At 49.5% G+C, this 16,699-nt stretch overlaps 1 protein-coding gene across 19 annotated transcripts in view; it reads right to left on the minus strand.

Annotated features, from left to right (window-relative positions):
* LOC118388822 (neurofascin) overlaps window positions 1-16,699 on the minus strand; it is a 156,106-nt gene that overhangs the window by 90,380 nt on the left and 49,027 nt on the right. For 4 of the 19 annotated variants that reach the window (XM_052527127.1, XM_052527125.1, XM_052527126.1 and 1 more), the window contains exon 1: window positions 10,081-10,409. The exons of 14 other annotated variants lie outside the window; for them this stretch is intronic. The gene's annotated coding sequence lies outside the window, so the exon portion shown is untranslated. Of the gene's footprint in view, window positions 1-10,059; window positions 10,410-16,699 lie in introns of those variants that run through there. One more of the 19 variants, XM_052527109.1, reaches the window with a different exon arrangement.

Here is a 16,699-nt window from a genome sequence, read left to right on the forward strand (position 1 = left end):
GAGGCAGGGATGGAGAGGGAGGGATGGAGAGGCAGGGATGGAGAGGCAGGGATGGAGAGGCAGGGATGGAGAGGCAGGGATGGAGAGGCAGGGATGGAGAGGCAGGGATGGAGAGGCAGGGATGGAGAGGCAGGGATGGAGAGGCAGGGATGGAGAGGCAGGGATGGAGAGGCAGGGATGGAGAGGCAGGGATGGAGAGGCAGGGATGGAGAGGCAGGGATGGAGAGGCAGGGATGGAGAGGCAGGGATAGAGAGGCAGGGATGGAGAGGCAGGGATGGAGAGGCAGGGATGGAGAGGCAGGGATGGAGAGGCCGGGATAGAGAGGCAGGGATGGAGAGGCAGGGATGGAGAGGCAGGGATGGAGAGGCAGGGATGGAGAGGCCGGGATAGAGAGGCAGGGATTGAGAGGGAGGGATGGAGAGGGAGGGATAGAGAGGCAGGGATGGAGAGGGAGGGATAGAATGGCAGGGATGGAGAGGGAGGGATAGAATGACAGGGATGGAGAGGGAGGGATAGAATGGCAGGGATGGAGAGGGAGGGATAGAATGGCAGGGATGGAGAGGGAGGGATAGAATGGCAGGGATGGAGAGGCAGGGATGGAGAGGGAGGGATAGAATGGCAGGGATGGAGAGGGAGGGATGGAGAGGGAGGGATGGAGAGGCAGGGATGGAGAGGGAGGGATGGAGAGGCAGGGATGGAGAGGCAGGGATAGAGAGGCAGGGATGGAGAGGCAGGGATGGAGAGGCAGGGATGGAGAGGCAGGGATGGAGAGGCCGGGATAGAGAGGCAGGGATTGAGAGGGAGGGATGGAGAGGGAGGGATAGAGAGGCAGGGATGGAGAGGTAGGGATGGAGAGGTAGGGATGGAGAGGCAGGGATAGAATGGCAGGGATGGAGCGGGAGGGATAGAATGGCAGGGATGGAGAGGCAGGGATAGAATGGCAGGGATGGAGAGGGAGGGATAGAGAGGCAGGGATGGAGAGGCAGGGATAGAATGGCAGGGATGGAGAGGGAGGGATAGAATGGCAGGGATGGAGAGGCAGGGATAGAGAGGCAGGGATGGAGAGGCAGGGATAGAGAGGGAGGGATAGAATGGCAGGGATGGAGAGGCAGGGATAGAGAGGCAGGGATGGAGAGGCAGGGATAGAATGGCAGGGATGGAGAGGGAGGGATAGAGAGGCAGGGATAGAGAGGCAGGGATGGAGAGGTAGGGATGGAGAGGGAGGGATAGAGAGGCAGGGATAGAGAGGCAGGGATGGAGAGGTAGGGATGGAGAGGGAGGGATAGAGAGGCAGGGATGGAGAGGCAGGGACAGAATGGCAGGGATGGAGAGGGAGGGATAGAATGGCAGGGATGGAGAGGGAGGGATAGAATGGCAGGGATGGAGAGGGAGGGATAGAGAGGCAGGGATGGAGAGGCAGGGATGGAGAGGGAGGGATAGATTGGCAGGGATAGAGAGGCAGGGATGGAGAGGGAGGGATAGAGAGGCAGGGATGGAGAGGCAGGGATAGATTGGCAGGGATAGAGAGGCAGGGATGGAGAGGGAGGGATAGAGAGGCAGGGATGGAGAGGTAGGGATGGAGAGGGAGGGATAGAGAGGCAGGGATGGAGAGGCAGGGATAGAATGGCAGGGATGGAGAGGGAGGGATAGAATGGCAGGGATGGAGAGGGAGGGATAGAGAGGCAGGGATGGAGAGGCAGGGATAGATTGGCAGGGATAGAGAGGCAGGGATGGAGAGGGAGGGATAGAGAGGCAGGGATGGAGAGGGAGGGATAGAGAGGCAGGGATGGAGAGGTAGGGATGGAGAGGGAGGGATAGAGAGGCAGGGATGGAGAGGCAGGGATAGAATGGCAGGGATGGAGAGGGAGGGATAGAATGGCAGGGATGGAGAGGGAGGGATAGAGAGGCAGGGATGGAGAGGCAGGGATGGAGAGGGAGGGATAGAGAGGCAGGGATGGAGAGGCAGGGATGGAGAGGGAGGGATAGAATGGCAGGGATAGAGAGGCAGGGATGGAGAGGGAGGGATAGAGAGGCAGGGATGGAGAGGCAGGGATAGAGAGGCAGGGATTGAGAGGGAGGGATGGAGAGGGAGGGATAGAGAGGCAGGGATGGAGAGGTAGGGATGGAGAGGCAGGGATGGAGAGGCAGGGATAGAATGGCAGGGATGGAGAGGGAGGGATAGAATGGCAGGGATGGAGAGGCAGGGATAGAATGGCAGGGATGGAGAGGGAGGGATAGAGAGGCAGGGATGGAGAGGCAGGGATAGAATGGCAGGGATGGAGAGGGAGGGATAGAATGGCAGGGATGGAGAGGCAGGGATAGAGAGGCAGGGATGGAGAGGCAGGGATAGAATGGCAGGGATGGAGAGGGAGGGATAGAGAGGCAGGGATAGAGAGGCAGGGATGGAGAGGTAGGGATGGAGAGGGAGGGATAGAGAGGCAGGGATAGAGAGGCAGGGATGGAGAGGTAGGGATGGAGAGGGAGGGATGGAGAGGCAGGGATAGAATGGCAGGGATGGAGAGGGAGGGATAGAATGGCAGGGATGGAGAGGGAGGGATAGAATGGCAGGGATGGAGAGGGAGGGATAGAGAGGCAGGGATGGAGAGGCAGGGATGGAGAGGGAGGGATAGAATGGCAGGGATGGAGAGGGAGGGATAGATTGGCAGGGATAGAGAGGCAGGGATGGAGAGGGAGGGATAGAGAGGCAGGGATGGAGAGGCAGGGATAGATTGGCAGGGATAGAGAGGCAGGGATGGAGAGGGAGGGATAGAGAGGCAGGGATGGAGAGGGAGGGATAGAGAGGCAGGGATGGAGAGGTAGGGATGGAGAGGGAGGGATAGAGAGGCAGGGATGGAGAGGCAGGGATAGAATGGCAGGGATGGAGAGGCAGGGATGGAGAGGGAGGGATAGAGAGGCAGGGATGGAGAGGCAGGGATGGAGAGGGAGGGATAGAATGGCAGGGATGGAGAGGGAGGGATAGAATGGCAGGGATAGAGAGGCAGGGATGGAGAGGGAGGGATAGAGAGGCAGGGATGGAGAGGCAGGGATAGAGAGGCAGGGATGGAGAGGCAGGGATGGAGAGGGAGGGATAGAATGGCAGGGATGGAGAGGGAGGGATAGAATGGCAGGGATGGAGAGGGAGGGATAGAATGGCAGGGATGGAGAGGCAGGGATGGAGAGGGAGGGATAGAATGGCAGGGATGGAGAGGGAGGGATAGAATGACAGGGATGGAGAGGGAGGGATAGAATGGCAGGGATGGAGAGGGAGGGATAGAATGGCAGGGATGGAGAGGGAGGGATAGAATGGCAGGGATGGAGAGGCAGGGATGGAGAGGGAGGGATAGAATGGCAGGGATGGAGAGGGAGGGATAGAATGGCAGGGATGGAGAGGGAGGGATAGAATGGCAGGGATGGAGAGGGAGGGATAGAATGGCAGGGATGGAGAGGCAGGGATAGAGAGGCAGGGATGGAGAGGGAGGGATAGAGAGGCAGGGATAGAGAGGTAGGGATAGAGAGGGAGGGATAGAGAGGCAGGGATGGAGAGGGAGGGATAGAATGGCAGGGATGGAGGGATAGAATGGCAGGGATGGAGAGGGAGGGATAGAATGGCAGGGATGGAGAGGCAGGGATAGAGAGGCAGGGATGGAGAGGGAGGGATAGAGAGGCAGGGATAGAGAGGTAGGGATAGAGAGGGAGGGATAGAGAGGCAGGGATGGAGAAGGAGGGATAGAATGGCAGGGATGGAGGGATAGAATGGCAGGGATGGAGAGGGAGGGATAGAATGGCAGGGATGGAGAGGGAGGGATAGAGAGGCAGGGATGGAGAGGCAGGGATAGAGAGGCAGGGATGGAGAGGTAGGGATAGAGAGGGAGGGATAGAGAGGGAGGGATAGAGAGGCCGGGATAGAGAGGCAGGGATGGAGAGGGAGGGATAGAGAGGGAGGGATAGAGAGGCCGGGATAGAGAGGCAGGGATGGAGAGGGAGGGATAGAGAGGGAGGGTTAGAGAGGCCGGGATGGAGAGGGAGGGATAGAGAGGCAGGGATGGAGAGGGAGGGATAGAGAGGCAGGGATGGAGAGGGAGGGATGGAGAGGGAGGGATAGAATGGCAGGGATGGAGAGGTAGGCATAGAGAGGCAGGGATGGAGAGGGAGGGATAGAGAGGCAGGGATGGAGAGGGAGGGATAGAGAGGCAGGGATGGAGAGGGAGGGATAGAGAGGGGAGGGATGGAGAGGGAGTGATAGAGGCAGGGATGGAGAGGGAGGGATAGAGAGGGAGGGTTAGAGAGGCCGGGATGGAGAGGGAGGGATAGAGAGGCAGGGATGGAGAGGGAGGGATAGAGAGGCAGGGATGGAGAGGGAGGGATGGAGAGGGAGGGATAGAGAGGCAGGGATGGAGAGGTAGGCATAGAGAGGCAGGGATGGAGAGGGAGGGATAGAGAGGCAGGGATGGAGAGGGAGGGATAGAGAGGCAGGGATGGAGAGGGAGGGATAGAGAGGGGAGGGATGGAGAGGGAGTGATAGAGGCAGGGATGGAGAGGGAGGGATAGAGAGGCAGGGATGGAGAGGGAGGGATAGAATGGCAGGGATGGAGAGGGAGGGATAGAGAGGCAGGGATGGAGAGGGAAGGATAGAGAGGCAGGGATGGAGAGGTAGGGATAGAGAGGCAGGGATGGAGAGGGAGGGATAGAGAGGCAGGGATGGAGAGGGAGGGATAGAGAGGCAGGGATGGAGAGGGAGGGATAGAGAGGCAGGGATGGAGAGGGAGGGATAGAGAGGGGAGGGATGGAGAGGGAGGGATAGAGGCAGGGATGGAGAGGGAGGGATAGAGAGGCAGGGATGGAGAGGGAGGGATAGAGAGGGGAGGGAAAACAAGGAGAGGGATATGTGGCGAGGTGGGTGATAAAATAAAGGGTTAGAGGAGGCAATTGAGAGAGAGAGAGAGAGAGAGAGAGAGAGAGAGAGAGAGAGAGAGAGAGAGAGAGAGAGAGAGAGACGTGAACTCTCACACAGACATACAAACACATGAACAAAACATGCCTACAATATCCTGTGGCCATGCAATACACCATATCACTGTGACAAATTGAGTCCCAGTATACCTTACACACTATGCACACTGGACTGACATCTACGGTCTCTTTCCCCTGTCTATTGAAGAGAAAAAGGGCCAGTCCTATAGTGAGAATATGTTTGCATCTGCCCCCAAGGGTAGTTGGGGGCTCCCTAGTAGTCCCTCCTAGTTGAGATGGGGGGATGGAGGAATGGGGGGATGGGGGGATGGAGGAATGGGGGGATGGAGGAATGGAGAGAAGGGTGAGCAGAGAAAGGGGGGGTGAGGTTGATTTGAAGGATCCAGTCCAAATATTAACAGTGAAAGGCCATCTGTATCCATTAGGCCTCTCCCCTCCTCTGTCCTCTCTCTCTCTCTCTCTCTCTGTCTCACTCTCTCTCTCTCTCCCTCGCTGGCTGGCTACATTAACCTCTTCCTCCTACCGCCTAGGAACAAAGGATGAGGCTCTCTTTCTCTCCTGACTCGCACTCTCTCCCGTCTCTCTCTCGCCCCTCTCTTTCTCGCCCCTCTCTTTATCTCCCCCTCTCTCTCTCCACTCACTCTCCTCTCCTTTTCTCTCCCCCATCTGTCTCTCTCTCTCCACTCTCCCCCCTTCTTTCTCTCCTCCCTCTCTTTCTCCCCCGCTCTCTCCACTCTTTCTCTCCCTCACTTTCACACTGTGTACCATAGGCTGACCCACTACTCCCAATGTACGCAATAACCCTCCACACACACACACAGTGTCTAAGAACCCCTCTGTAACACAGGCACACACACTCACACACGGACACAAACACACACACGGACACGCAGAGAGACACACATACACTACCCCATTGTGCAGTGCACACACAACCCTCTACCATGTCAGAGGGTTGTGGCCCAGCCATGCTCTTGTTCCTGCGTGTTACTTGATGAATTGGAAAACATAGGACAAGGAACCCTGTGATTGTGAATGATTCCAAAGCCGGATTGAAATGGTCAATTGCCAGCGCTTGTTCATGATTGTGGTGGTGGTATCAGTGCTCCATGTGCAACGTCCACCCTAACTTGGAGTAACGTCATTATTGAGTTTGATGGACAGACAAGTATGACCATTAGTATATGCATACAAATGTGAGCGCATGTGTGTGTAGGAACAGTGGGGCTAAAAAGTATTTAGTCAGCCATCAATTGTGCAAGTTCTCCCACTTAAAAAGAGGAGAGAGGCCTGTAATTTTCATCACAGGTACACTTCAACTATGACAGACAAAATTGAGAAAGAAAATCCAGAAAATCACATTGTAGGATTTTTTATGAATTTATTTGCAAATTATGGTGGAAAATAAGTATTTGGTCAATAACAAAAGTTTATCTCAATACTTTGTTATATACCCTTTGTTGGCAATGACAGAGGTCAAATGTTTTCTGTAAGTCTTCACAAGGTTTTCACACACTGTTGCTGGTATTTTGGTCCATTCCTCCATGCAGATCTCCTCTACAGCAGTGATGTTATGGGGCTGTTGCTGGGCAACACGGACTTTCAACTCCCTCCATAGATTTTCTATGGGGTTGAGATCTGGAGACTGGCTAGGCCACTCCAGGACCTTGAAATGCTTCTTACGGAGCCACTCCTTCGTTGCGCCCGGGCAGTGTGTTTGGGATCATTGTCATGCTGAAAGACCCAGCCACGTTTCTTGCCCTTGCTGATGGAAGGAGGTTTTCACTCAAAATCTCATGATACATGGCCCCATTCATTCTATCTTTTACAAGGATCAGTCGTCCTGGTCCCTTTGCAGAAAAACAGCCCCAAAGCATGATGTTTCCACCCCCATGCTTCACAGTAGGTATGGTGTTCTTTGGATGCAACTCAGCATTCTTTGTCCTCCAAACACGACGTGTTGAGTTTTTACCAAAAAGTTATATTTTGGTTTCATCTGACCATATGACATTCTCCCAATCTTCTTCTGGATCATCCAAATGCTCTCTAGCAAACTTCAGACGGGCCTGGACATGTACTGGCTTAAGCAGGGGGACACGTCTGGCACTGCAGGATTTGAGTCCCTGGCGGCGTAGTGTGTTACTGATGGTAGGCTTTGTTACTTGGTCCCAGCTCTCTGCAGGTCATTCACTAGGTCCCCCCGTGTGGTTCTGGGATTTTTGCTCACCGTTCTTGTGATCATTTTGACCCCAAAGGGTCAGATCTTGCATGGAACCCCAGATCGAGGGAGATTATCAGTGGTCTTGTAATAATATAATAATAAATAATAATAATATATGCCATTTAGCAGACGCTTTTATCCAAAGCGACTTACAGTCATGTGTGCATACATTCTACGTATGGGTGGTCCCGGGAATCGAACCCACTACCCTGGCGTTACAAGCGCCATGCTCTACCAACTGTGCTACAGAAGGACCACTGTATGTCTTCCATTTCCTAATATTTGCTCCCACAGTTGATTTCTTCAAACCAAGCTGCTTACCTATTGCAGATTCAGTCTTCCCAGCCTGGTGCAGGTCTACAATTTTGTTTCTGGTGTCCATTGACAGCTCTTTAGTCTTGGCCATAGTGGAGTTTGGAGTGTGACTGTTTGAGGTTGTGGACAGGTGTCTTTTATACTGATAACAAGTTCAAACAGTTGCCATTAATACAGGTAATGAATGAGTGGAGGACAGAGGAGCCTCTTAAAGAAGAAGATACAGGTCTGTGAGAGCCAGAAATCTTGTTTGTTTGTAGGTGAACAAATACTTATTTTCCACCATAATTTGCAAATGAATTCATAAAAAAATCCTACAATGTGAGTTTCTGGATTTTTTTTTCTTCTAATTTTGTCTGTCATAGTTGAGGTGTACCTATGATGAAAATTACAGGCCTCTCTCATCTTTTTAAGTGGGAGAACTTGCACAATTGGTGGCTGAATAAATACTTTTTTGCCCCACTGTATGTCTGCTTGATTATGCACAAGTGTGTGTGTGTTGATTTTCTTGTGTGTGTCTGTTTTTGTGCGTGTGTCTGTTTTTGTGCGTGTGTCTGTTTGCGTGCGTGTGTCTGTTTTCGTGCGTGTGTCTGTTTTCGCGTGAGTGTCTGTTTTCGTGTGAGTGTCTGTTTTCGTGTGTGTGTGTGTGTGTGTGTGTGTGTGTGTGTGTGTGTGTGTGTGTGTGTGTGTGTGTGTGTGTGTGTGTGTGTGTGTGTGTGTGTTTTCGTGCGTGTGTCTGTTTTCGTATATGTGTGTGTGTGTGTATGTGTTTTCATGTGTGTGTCTGTGTGTGTGTTTTCGTGTGTGTGTCTGTTTTCATGTCTTCCATGTCTCTGTCCATGTCTGTTTTCGTGTGTCTGTTTTCTGGTGTGTGTTAACCTGCCGATGGATTCTTGTCTCTTCCAATTATCATTGTCTTTCCCAGTGTGTTTGGTGTGTGTGTGTGCGTGTGTGTGTGCGTGCGTGTGCGTGTGCGTGTGTGTGTGTCTGAATAACAGTCAGCTAAGGAGAGTTCTGACACAAAGAACTCTCATCTGTCTGACAACGGCTCGAAGCTGGAACACCGCTGACATCACAGAACACACACACACACACACCAAGACAGCAGCATCACCACATTGCCAAATACACTGGGAGAGACAAGAAGCCATAGGCAGATTACTGTAACACACACACACACACACACACACACACACACACACACACACACACACACACAGAACCACACACTCATGTGCACACACTTGCGGGGAAGTGGTATGACAATGGCATCACCAGGTTTCTAACAGAGACAGATGGAGTAGCCATAGATAGTACACACTGATCACAGGGGGCTGGCGAGCGGAGGACGGCTCATAATAATGGCTGGAGCGAAGTGAATGGAATGGTATCAAACATGGAACCATGTATTTGATCAGTTCGGTACCATTCCATGTACTCTGTTCCAGCCAATACTATGAGCCCTTCCTCCCCAATTGAGGTGCCACCAACCTCCTGTGACACAGACACACTAGACAGGCAACACACAATCACTCAGTACAGACAGACAAAATATGAATGACCACTGTTAGAGAGACAGAGTATGGGCAATGGGCAGCAGCGACATATACACTAGACTGATATGGTTGACAGAGGTAGCATATAGCCTGTGGTCCCAAAGACATGATCAATAACAGCAATCAAACTGTGTCAGACGGACCGATCAGTGCGTGTGGCAGTATTGACAGCGCACACACTGTTATTCTTCATTTTAACCAGCGCACGGATCATGATGAGTGTCCTTTCTACCTCACAAAGCTTAGAACACAGCAGAACACCCTTCTGACAACGGAGCACCAGACAAATCTGAGAAGGCAGTAATTAGACAGGCACCTGGGCTGCACCAGTGGTTTGACGATTGGTTTAGGCTCCATTCTGGTTCGTAAAAATGAAACAACTTGCTTTTGTTGAAGACAAACACCACAGGACAAAATGGAACCATGTATGACAACAACAAAATACTTTGTCAGCGTTCCTCAAAAGAGGATTGTAAGGATTTTTCATGGACCATGAACAAAAACATTATTGTATGATAATATCCCAAATTGTAAAATAAATAAAAATAATTTTTTTTTTCGCCAAAGCACGGTAGAGTGAACACGCATAACCACGATATCGAAATATGAATGAAACGTCCATATGCTAACACACACATAAACAGCGGCAAAATAAGAGCTCTGCAAATGAGAACACACACACTTACCATCTCTATGACAGCCTTTGAAACACACATAGTGGCGCACTCTAACAAAAGCATCTTTCCGCCGGGCACAGACAGCACAGACAGCACAGACGCACAGACAGCACAGACAGCACAGACGCACAGACAGCACAGACAGCACAGACGCACAGACAGCACAGACAGCACAGACAGCACAGACAGCACAGACAGCACAGACAGCACAGACGCACAGACAGCACAGACAGCACAGACAGCACAGACGCACAGACAGCACAGACAGCACAGACGCACAGACAGCACAGACAGCACAGCACACACACACACACACACCTCTGAAGAGAGACAGATTACCGATCAGTGGAGGGTATCTGACCAGGTGAAATTGTGCTCCCCAAGAGAATACTGCTTCCCCATCACAGGAAGTCCTAGTCTGGTCCTCTGGGCTCAGTGTTATGTCACGAAACGTCCCCCCTGGTACATCCAGATCCAGGAAATAAAACTGACTGACAGATCCAGTCACACAGGAAGAAACAGAACACAGGGCAAGTTGATTTGATAATGCTACAGAAAGACTGATGCCTCCTCTCTCTCTCTCTCTCTCTCTCTCTCTCCCTCTCTCTCTCTCTCTCTCTCCTCTGTGTCTGTTTCTGTCCTCACTCTAGCTCGTTCCACATCCACACATCCACACAAACACACTCACAAATACAGATCCTCCATCTGCTGCCGCCCCCTTGCCTTCTCCCTGCCCACCTCATGAATTATTCATGAGCCCCTCCCCCACGCTTGCTCAGAAACACACGCGTGCACAATCGTTCACACACATACTCACACACACACCCATGTGCATGCGCTATCTCACACACACACAGCCAAAACCAGTCAAAGACACAAAAATACATCTACACACAAGCGCGCTCAAGCACACACACGCATATATAGACAAAGACATAAAAGCGCAAACACACACGTCATCCATGCGTGAACACACATGCAGAGCACACTCGCACGTATAAGACACAGTCAATCGTGCATGAACACACACACACACACACATCACAAACAAACACACACACACCCAGGCTCGTCCATGCGTACTGCTCTGAGGCGTAGCTGCTGATGTAGCACACCGAGGTAGACCCTTAGCTGGGGAGGCTTACATGGTTCTTATGGTCGACCCTGACACGGCTGGACGTGGGGTCAGGCGGCCAGAGATAGAGGGAGCGTGTGGTGTGTGTTTCTCAGGAGAGAGTGTGTGCACACGTGCGGGGTCCTGGGTGCGTGCGTGTGTAGAAGGGGCAGTTAGGGCGAAGAATGTGTGTGTTTGGGTGTGTGTGTTTGGGTATTCTGTTGAGTGAGGAGGTGGGGGTTATCTAAGCATAGAGGCCATAGGGGCATGTTAAATATCCCCAACAGTGTCTTGAGTAGGCTGGGGGGTCACAGAGGAGCAGCAAGATGAGAGGGGGACGGGGAGGGGGGGGTGTAAAGAAAGCAATAGTGTGTTGTTTAATCAGATTGGAGGGTGAAGGAGATTGGGGGGGTGAAGGTGTAGAAATCCCCTTGTGGCGTCTGGGTTTGACCTCCTCACCTCCCATCTGCCTACCGCTCGCTCAGCCCATCCTCACCCAATCAACCGCTCCGGAACACCCTTACCCAACCAATCAATAACCCCCACCCCACCAGTAACACACTAAGTCGCTAACCTAACAACGGCCCCACCTCCAACCACAACCCCCCCCCACACACACACACACACACACACACACACATACTTAGAGATATGCACAAACAGAGACACACTTACCCGCATGCACGGACACAGATACACAAACACACTTTCTCTTGACTGACTGATTCTGTTGCTTCGCACCAGAAACACACACAAGAAGAGACAAAAGCACTCACAACACACGCCAGAAACTAGCGACAGTGGCTTATAGTATAGAGCTATGGGAGACTGCTTGAGTCTACATCGAAGAGTTCTGATGAAGAAATGCTTTGGTTGTTTGTTGTGATCACAACCACTTGTTGTAATGTCTATCTTCCTCCAAGAGTTTGTCTCTATCAACAACAGAGTTTAAGAGGCTGTGTAAGTAGCTGATTCACGCTGTAGCTAGAGTGGTGAAATTAGACAGGAGGAGTTGTCTATGACATTAGCGTCTCTCTCTCGCTATGAGGGTGAGATAGATGGAGGATTTACCCAAGAAAGAAGATATATTGGGGGAGAGGGAGAGAGAGAGAGAGAGAGAGAGAGAGAGAGAGAGAGAGACGAGTCCCACGTCAGAGTTTTATACAGCATAGACAGTATAAAGAACGACAGATCTAAAATAACTGGGCTCACTCTTTGCCAGGGGCCAAGTGATAATTAACTGTGTGGTCGACCCCTTTATCACAAACATGCACATACACACACACACGTTACGCCATCCCATGATATCTTCCGGTTATTGAACCCTGTATGGGTCCATTCACCCTGGGCGATTTATACTGCAATTCCCTGTCATCAACAAAGACAAGTCAGTAGACACACACAGACATACACACAACGATCGCAGGCCTCTGAAAGTGGACATAAGTGACTCATTATTGTCCTCCCATTAAATGAGTAAATAAATCAAATGTTCAGATGAGCAGATCAGAGCATCAGAGCATGATTAGAATGATGATCTGGAACAGAAGAATGCTTCCTGCTTTCCCACTCTGACCTTGTCTGATGACTCAAGTCTTCTTTGGTTCAAGGGGTCAAATAAAAGGAGCGATATATTGAACAGACGTATTATTTATCTGGATAATAGAAACAGAAAGGTTATTAAAGGTGAACTCTGCGAGTCCCGGGGCCCTAGTGTCTCTCTCTATCGCTCTCTAGGTCAACAACCAACAGTGGATGAGCAGAACTGGTACAACTTCAGCTCCAGTCCTGCCTAGTAGAGGGCCAAAGCAATCTCTGTCTGCTAGTTCTCACTACTCATTAGCACAGTCAGTGGGAGTCATGTAAAAGAGTTTTGAGCACCTGGGAAAGCTATTTATAGTGTATTCAGAAAGTATTCAAAACAGTTATTTTCCTCGTCAATCTACACACAATACCTAATAATGACAAAGTGAAAACAGTTTTTTTTTCTCCTCAGTAAAAGCCACATGACAACCTGCTAGGAGTTTGCAAAAACGCACTTAAATGAGCATCATACCCTAGAAGACTAAAGGCTGTAATCGCTGCCAAAGGTGCTTCAACAAATTGCTGAGTGAAGGGTCTGAATACGTAGGTAAATGTGATATTCCCCTTTTTTAAATTTGTAATACATTTGCAAAAATGTCTAAAATCCTGTTTTTGCTTCGTCATGATGGGGTATTGTGTGTAGATAAGGAAAACAAACAATTTGATACATTTTAAGTGTAACAAAATGTGGGAAAAAGTCGTGGTCTGAATTACTTCCCAAATGGACTGTATATCTAATCCATTATCATTATATTACTGTAGCTCTAGACATCCATTAGCTTCAGGTGTCACATTTGACCATTTCATTCCCTTGGTGAGATCAATGTACTATTGACAGGAGTGTGTATTGTTATATCATGGTTAAAATGTTTGAAAAAAATGTACAGTAGTATATTGGAGTCCTTGAAAGAAACAAAGAAAAATGTGCTGTAGCCCAACACACACACACACACACACACACACACACACACACACACACACATACACATTATCACACACACACACACATACACACACACACACACACACACACACACACACACACACACACACACACACACACACACATACACACACACACACACACACACATACACACACACACACACACACATACACACACACACACACACACACACACACACACACACACACACACACACACACACACACACACACAAACACACACACACACACACACATACACACACACACACACACACACACACACACACACACACACACACACACACACACACACACACACACATACACACACACACACACACACACACACACACACACACACACACACACACATACACACACACACACACACACACACACACACACACACACACACATACATACACACACACACACACACACACACACACACACACACACACACACACACACACACACACACACACACACACACACACACACACACACACACACACACACAGCTGGTTGTATTCTCTCTGTGGGTCTGTCTAACAGCCACAGTGGGTTTTCCCTAATGGTGGAGGGAGAATGTATCACATTCCGTCTCTACTGACGTCTGTAGTGTGGGCTCCAGAAGTTATTGGGGTGGTCAATGGGGCTCTGTGTAAAGGGTTTGCATATAGAGAAGAGGGAACACATCAGGGGCAAAGAGACTGAACACCAGTGTGTCCGAGTGTCCAAGCTTGTTTACTTGTACAGTACGTACAAGTCTAGCAAAGAAGCCAAGGCGTGCGTGCGTGCACACACACACGCACTCATACACACACACACACGCACTCATACACACACACACACACACTCATACACACACACACACACACACACACACACACACACACACACACACACACACACACACACACACACACACACACACACACACACACACACACACACACACACACACACACACTCACACTCACACTCACACTCACACTCACACACTCACACTCACACACTCACACACACACACACAGCCAGATGGTTGAACATAAAAGGCCCCTTGTCTCATTGGCATCAGGTACCACGCTAATTGAGCTGTTTAAATATTTAAAGCGACAGAGAGAGGGAATAAAAGAACAGAGGGAGGGGGTAGCCTAAAATGAGGGAGGGTGAGAGCCGGAGGAGGATAGAGGGGAGAGAGAGAGACGAGTCCGAAATCAGGGTTTTAGAGGAATAGAGAGCCCCTTGTTGTTTTCGCGCAGAGAGAAAGAGATAGAATCGAGACATGATCATGGAAAACAAGCTATAAAGAGAACAGAGATGAGAGGGAGAAAAACTAAAATTTGGAGCACTAGCTAACAACATTACATGGTGTTTAACCCGGCTGGACCCCTAGAGCGGAACACTGAGTGGTAAACAGTATGTCCCAGAAGCCGTTGTTTATCTCCCAGTATCTCTCAACCGGACAGAGAGGGGCTTCATTAGCAACTAACAACGGGGTTAGGAGATGTGTTTGTGTGTGTGTGTGTTTGTGTGGCCTGATAACGGCACAAGAGGACTGAAGCATAATTACAAGAACGCTGTGTGAGCACGTGAACCACAAGAGTTTTAGTCACGCTCAGAATTGGCATACACACAAGCTTTATAGCACTTTTTACAAGCCCTTATAAGCATGACATAACGGGTGTCTACGCATTCAAGGCGCACATCGTTTACTAATGGCGATGCTTGAAACGTTGAACCACAAACTCACCAAAATCCAAATGATGTTTCTACAGCACATGTGTAGCTAGCTGCTCAAGGCTACTGTGACTACGACTGACTGTCAAAACATTTACACAACACTGACGGTTTAAATAAGCATAAAACATGAGGCTTTTTGCCTAGACTCAGTGACACACTGAATTCCAACAGGATCTCGGAGTTTCCCACATTATGGATGAAAGATCTCGTGGTTACAGGGTTTAAACAGAAACAAATGAAAGGTTGACAGTTTAGGCATGAATTCCGAGTGGTTAAGGTTAGGGCTATAGTTTGAGGTGGTCTTCAAAAAAAAAAAACGAATTAAGAACAAGGCACTGTTCCCATCAACTGTTAGCAGGTATTCTCATGGCTTGATAGAGCTTTGTGAGGTCTAAGCTGCATGCTCGGAGCATCATGAGTTTGCGCTCAGTGCTGGGCATTTGTTTTTCAAAAAAAGGTTGGCGCGCGCCGAGGAAGGCATATATTAACATTTCCGGGGCCTTTTCAAACGTCACGAAATCGAAGTCTATTTCTAGTGATCAGGCTGCTGAATTCAGGGTTGGGTAAATCAATATGAATTCAATTGCTTTTTGACAGCAGCCTTTTTGATTTGAACAAAACCCTCCGTACATATTTGCCCGTTGTCGGAGTGCTCAGAAAGTGACTTTTTGGACCTGAATGACAAAACATTCAAGAGATTAAAGTGCTCAAAGTTGACCCGTTTTGCAAACCCCGCCTTACCATGTGACATCCTTGTCTTCATCGCTGGAAGAGATAGACGGTGGGAAATGATATCATTTAAAAGCTTAAGAAACAGGGTTGTCAAACTATTTCATGATTGGCTGAAGAATATATATATATATTTTTTTTTACCATTAAGAGGTTAAAGTCAATTTGACTTCATCTGAGGTTTTTGTGTTTTTGTGCCCGCCATCGGTTGAGACACGACATGCCCTTGAATACAGGGCGGGTGTCGTGTTTAGGCTGATAAATGTGCTAAAATGGGAATCAAATTGAAACTTTCAAATGATACCACAAAAACGGCTGGAGGTCCAGACGTAAGTAAATGACGTAATTGGGGCCATCTTTGTGGTGGCAATTAGAAAGTTACAATTTCAACTCAATTCACATTTGAATGGTGTACCAGATAAATTGGTGTGAAGGGATAGGTCCATTCTATGAATTGCATTTCTATGATTGAAATGGGTCGATTTGAGCACCTCTGTCTCTTAATGTTTTGGCATTCAGGTCTAAAAAAGTAACTTTCTGACCACTGCTTCCATGGGCAAACATGTAGGGAATGTTTTGTTTCAAAACTAATGGGATGCTGTCAAAAAAGGGATTGAATTCAAATGGATTTACCCTGTGTGATGGCTTGCCGTGTAACATCTAGGTGTGTGGCTGCAGTATGTGGTTGTATATCATTTTAAAGGACTTGTTAAATGAATGGTCATTTGTTGAAGTGTATTATCCTAACATGGCCACAGCTCCAGTAAGTCTGACTTTAGATCTTTATTGCGTGTAGGCCATTCCAAATAGCAAGCACACAGCCAGAGATGAAACAGC

The sequence above is a fragment of the Oncorhynchus keta genome, chromosome 10 (assembly GCF_023373465.1).
Source record: "Oncorhynchus keta strain PuntledgeMale-10-30-2019 chromosome 10, Oket_V2, whole genome shotgun sequence".
Lineage (NCBI taxonomy): Eukaryota > Metazoa > Chordata > Actinopteri > Salmoniformes > Salmonidae > Oncorhynchus > Oncorhynchus keta.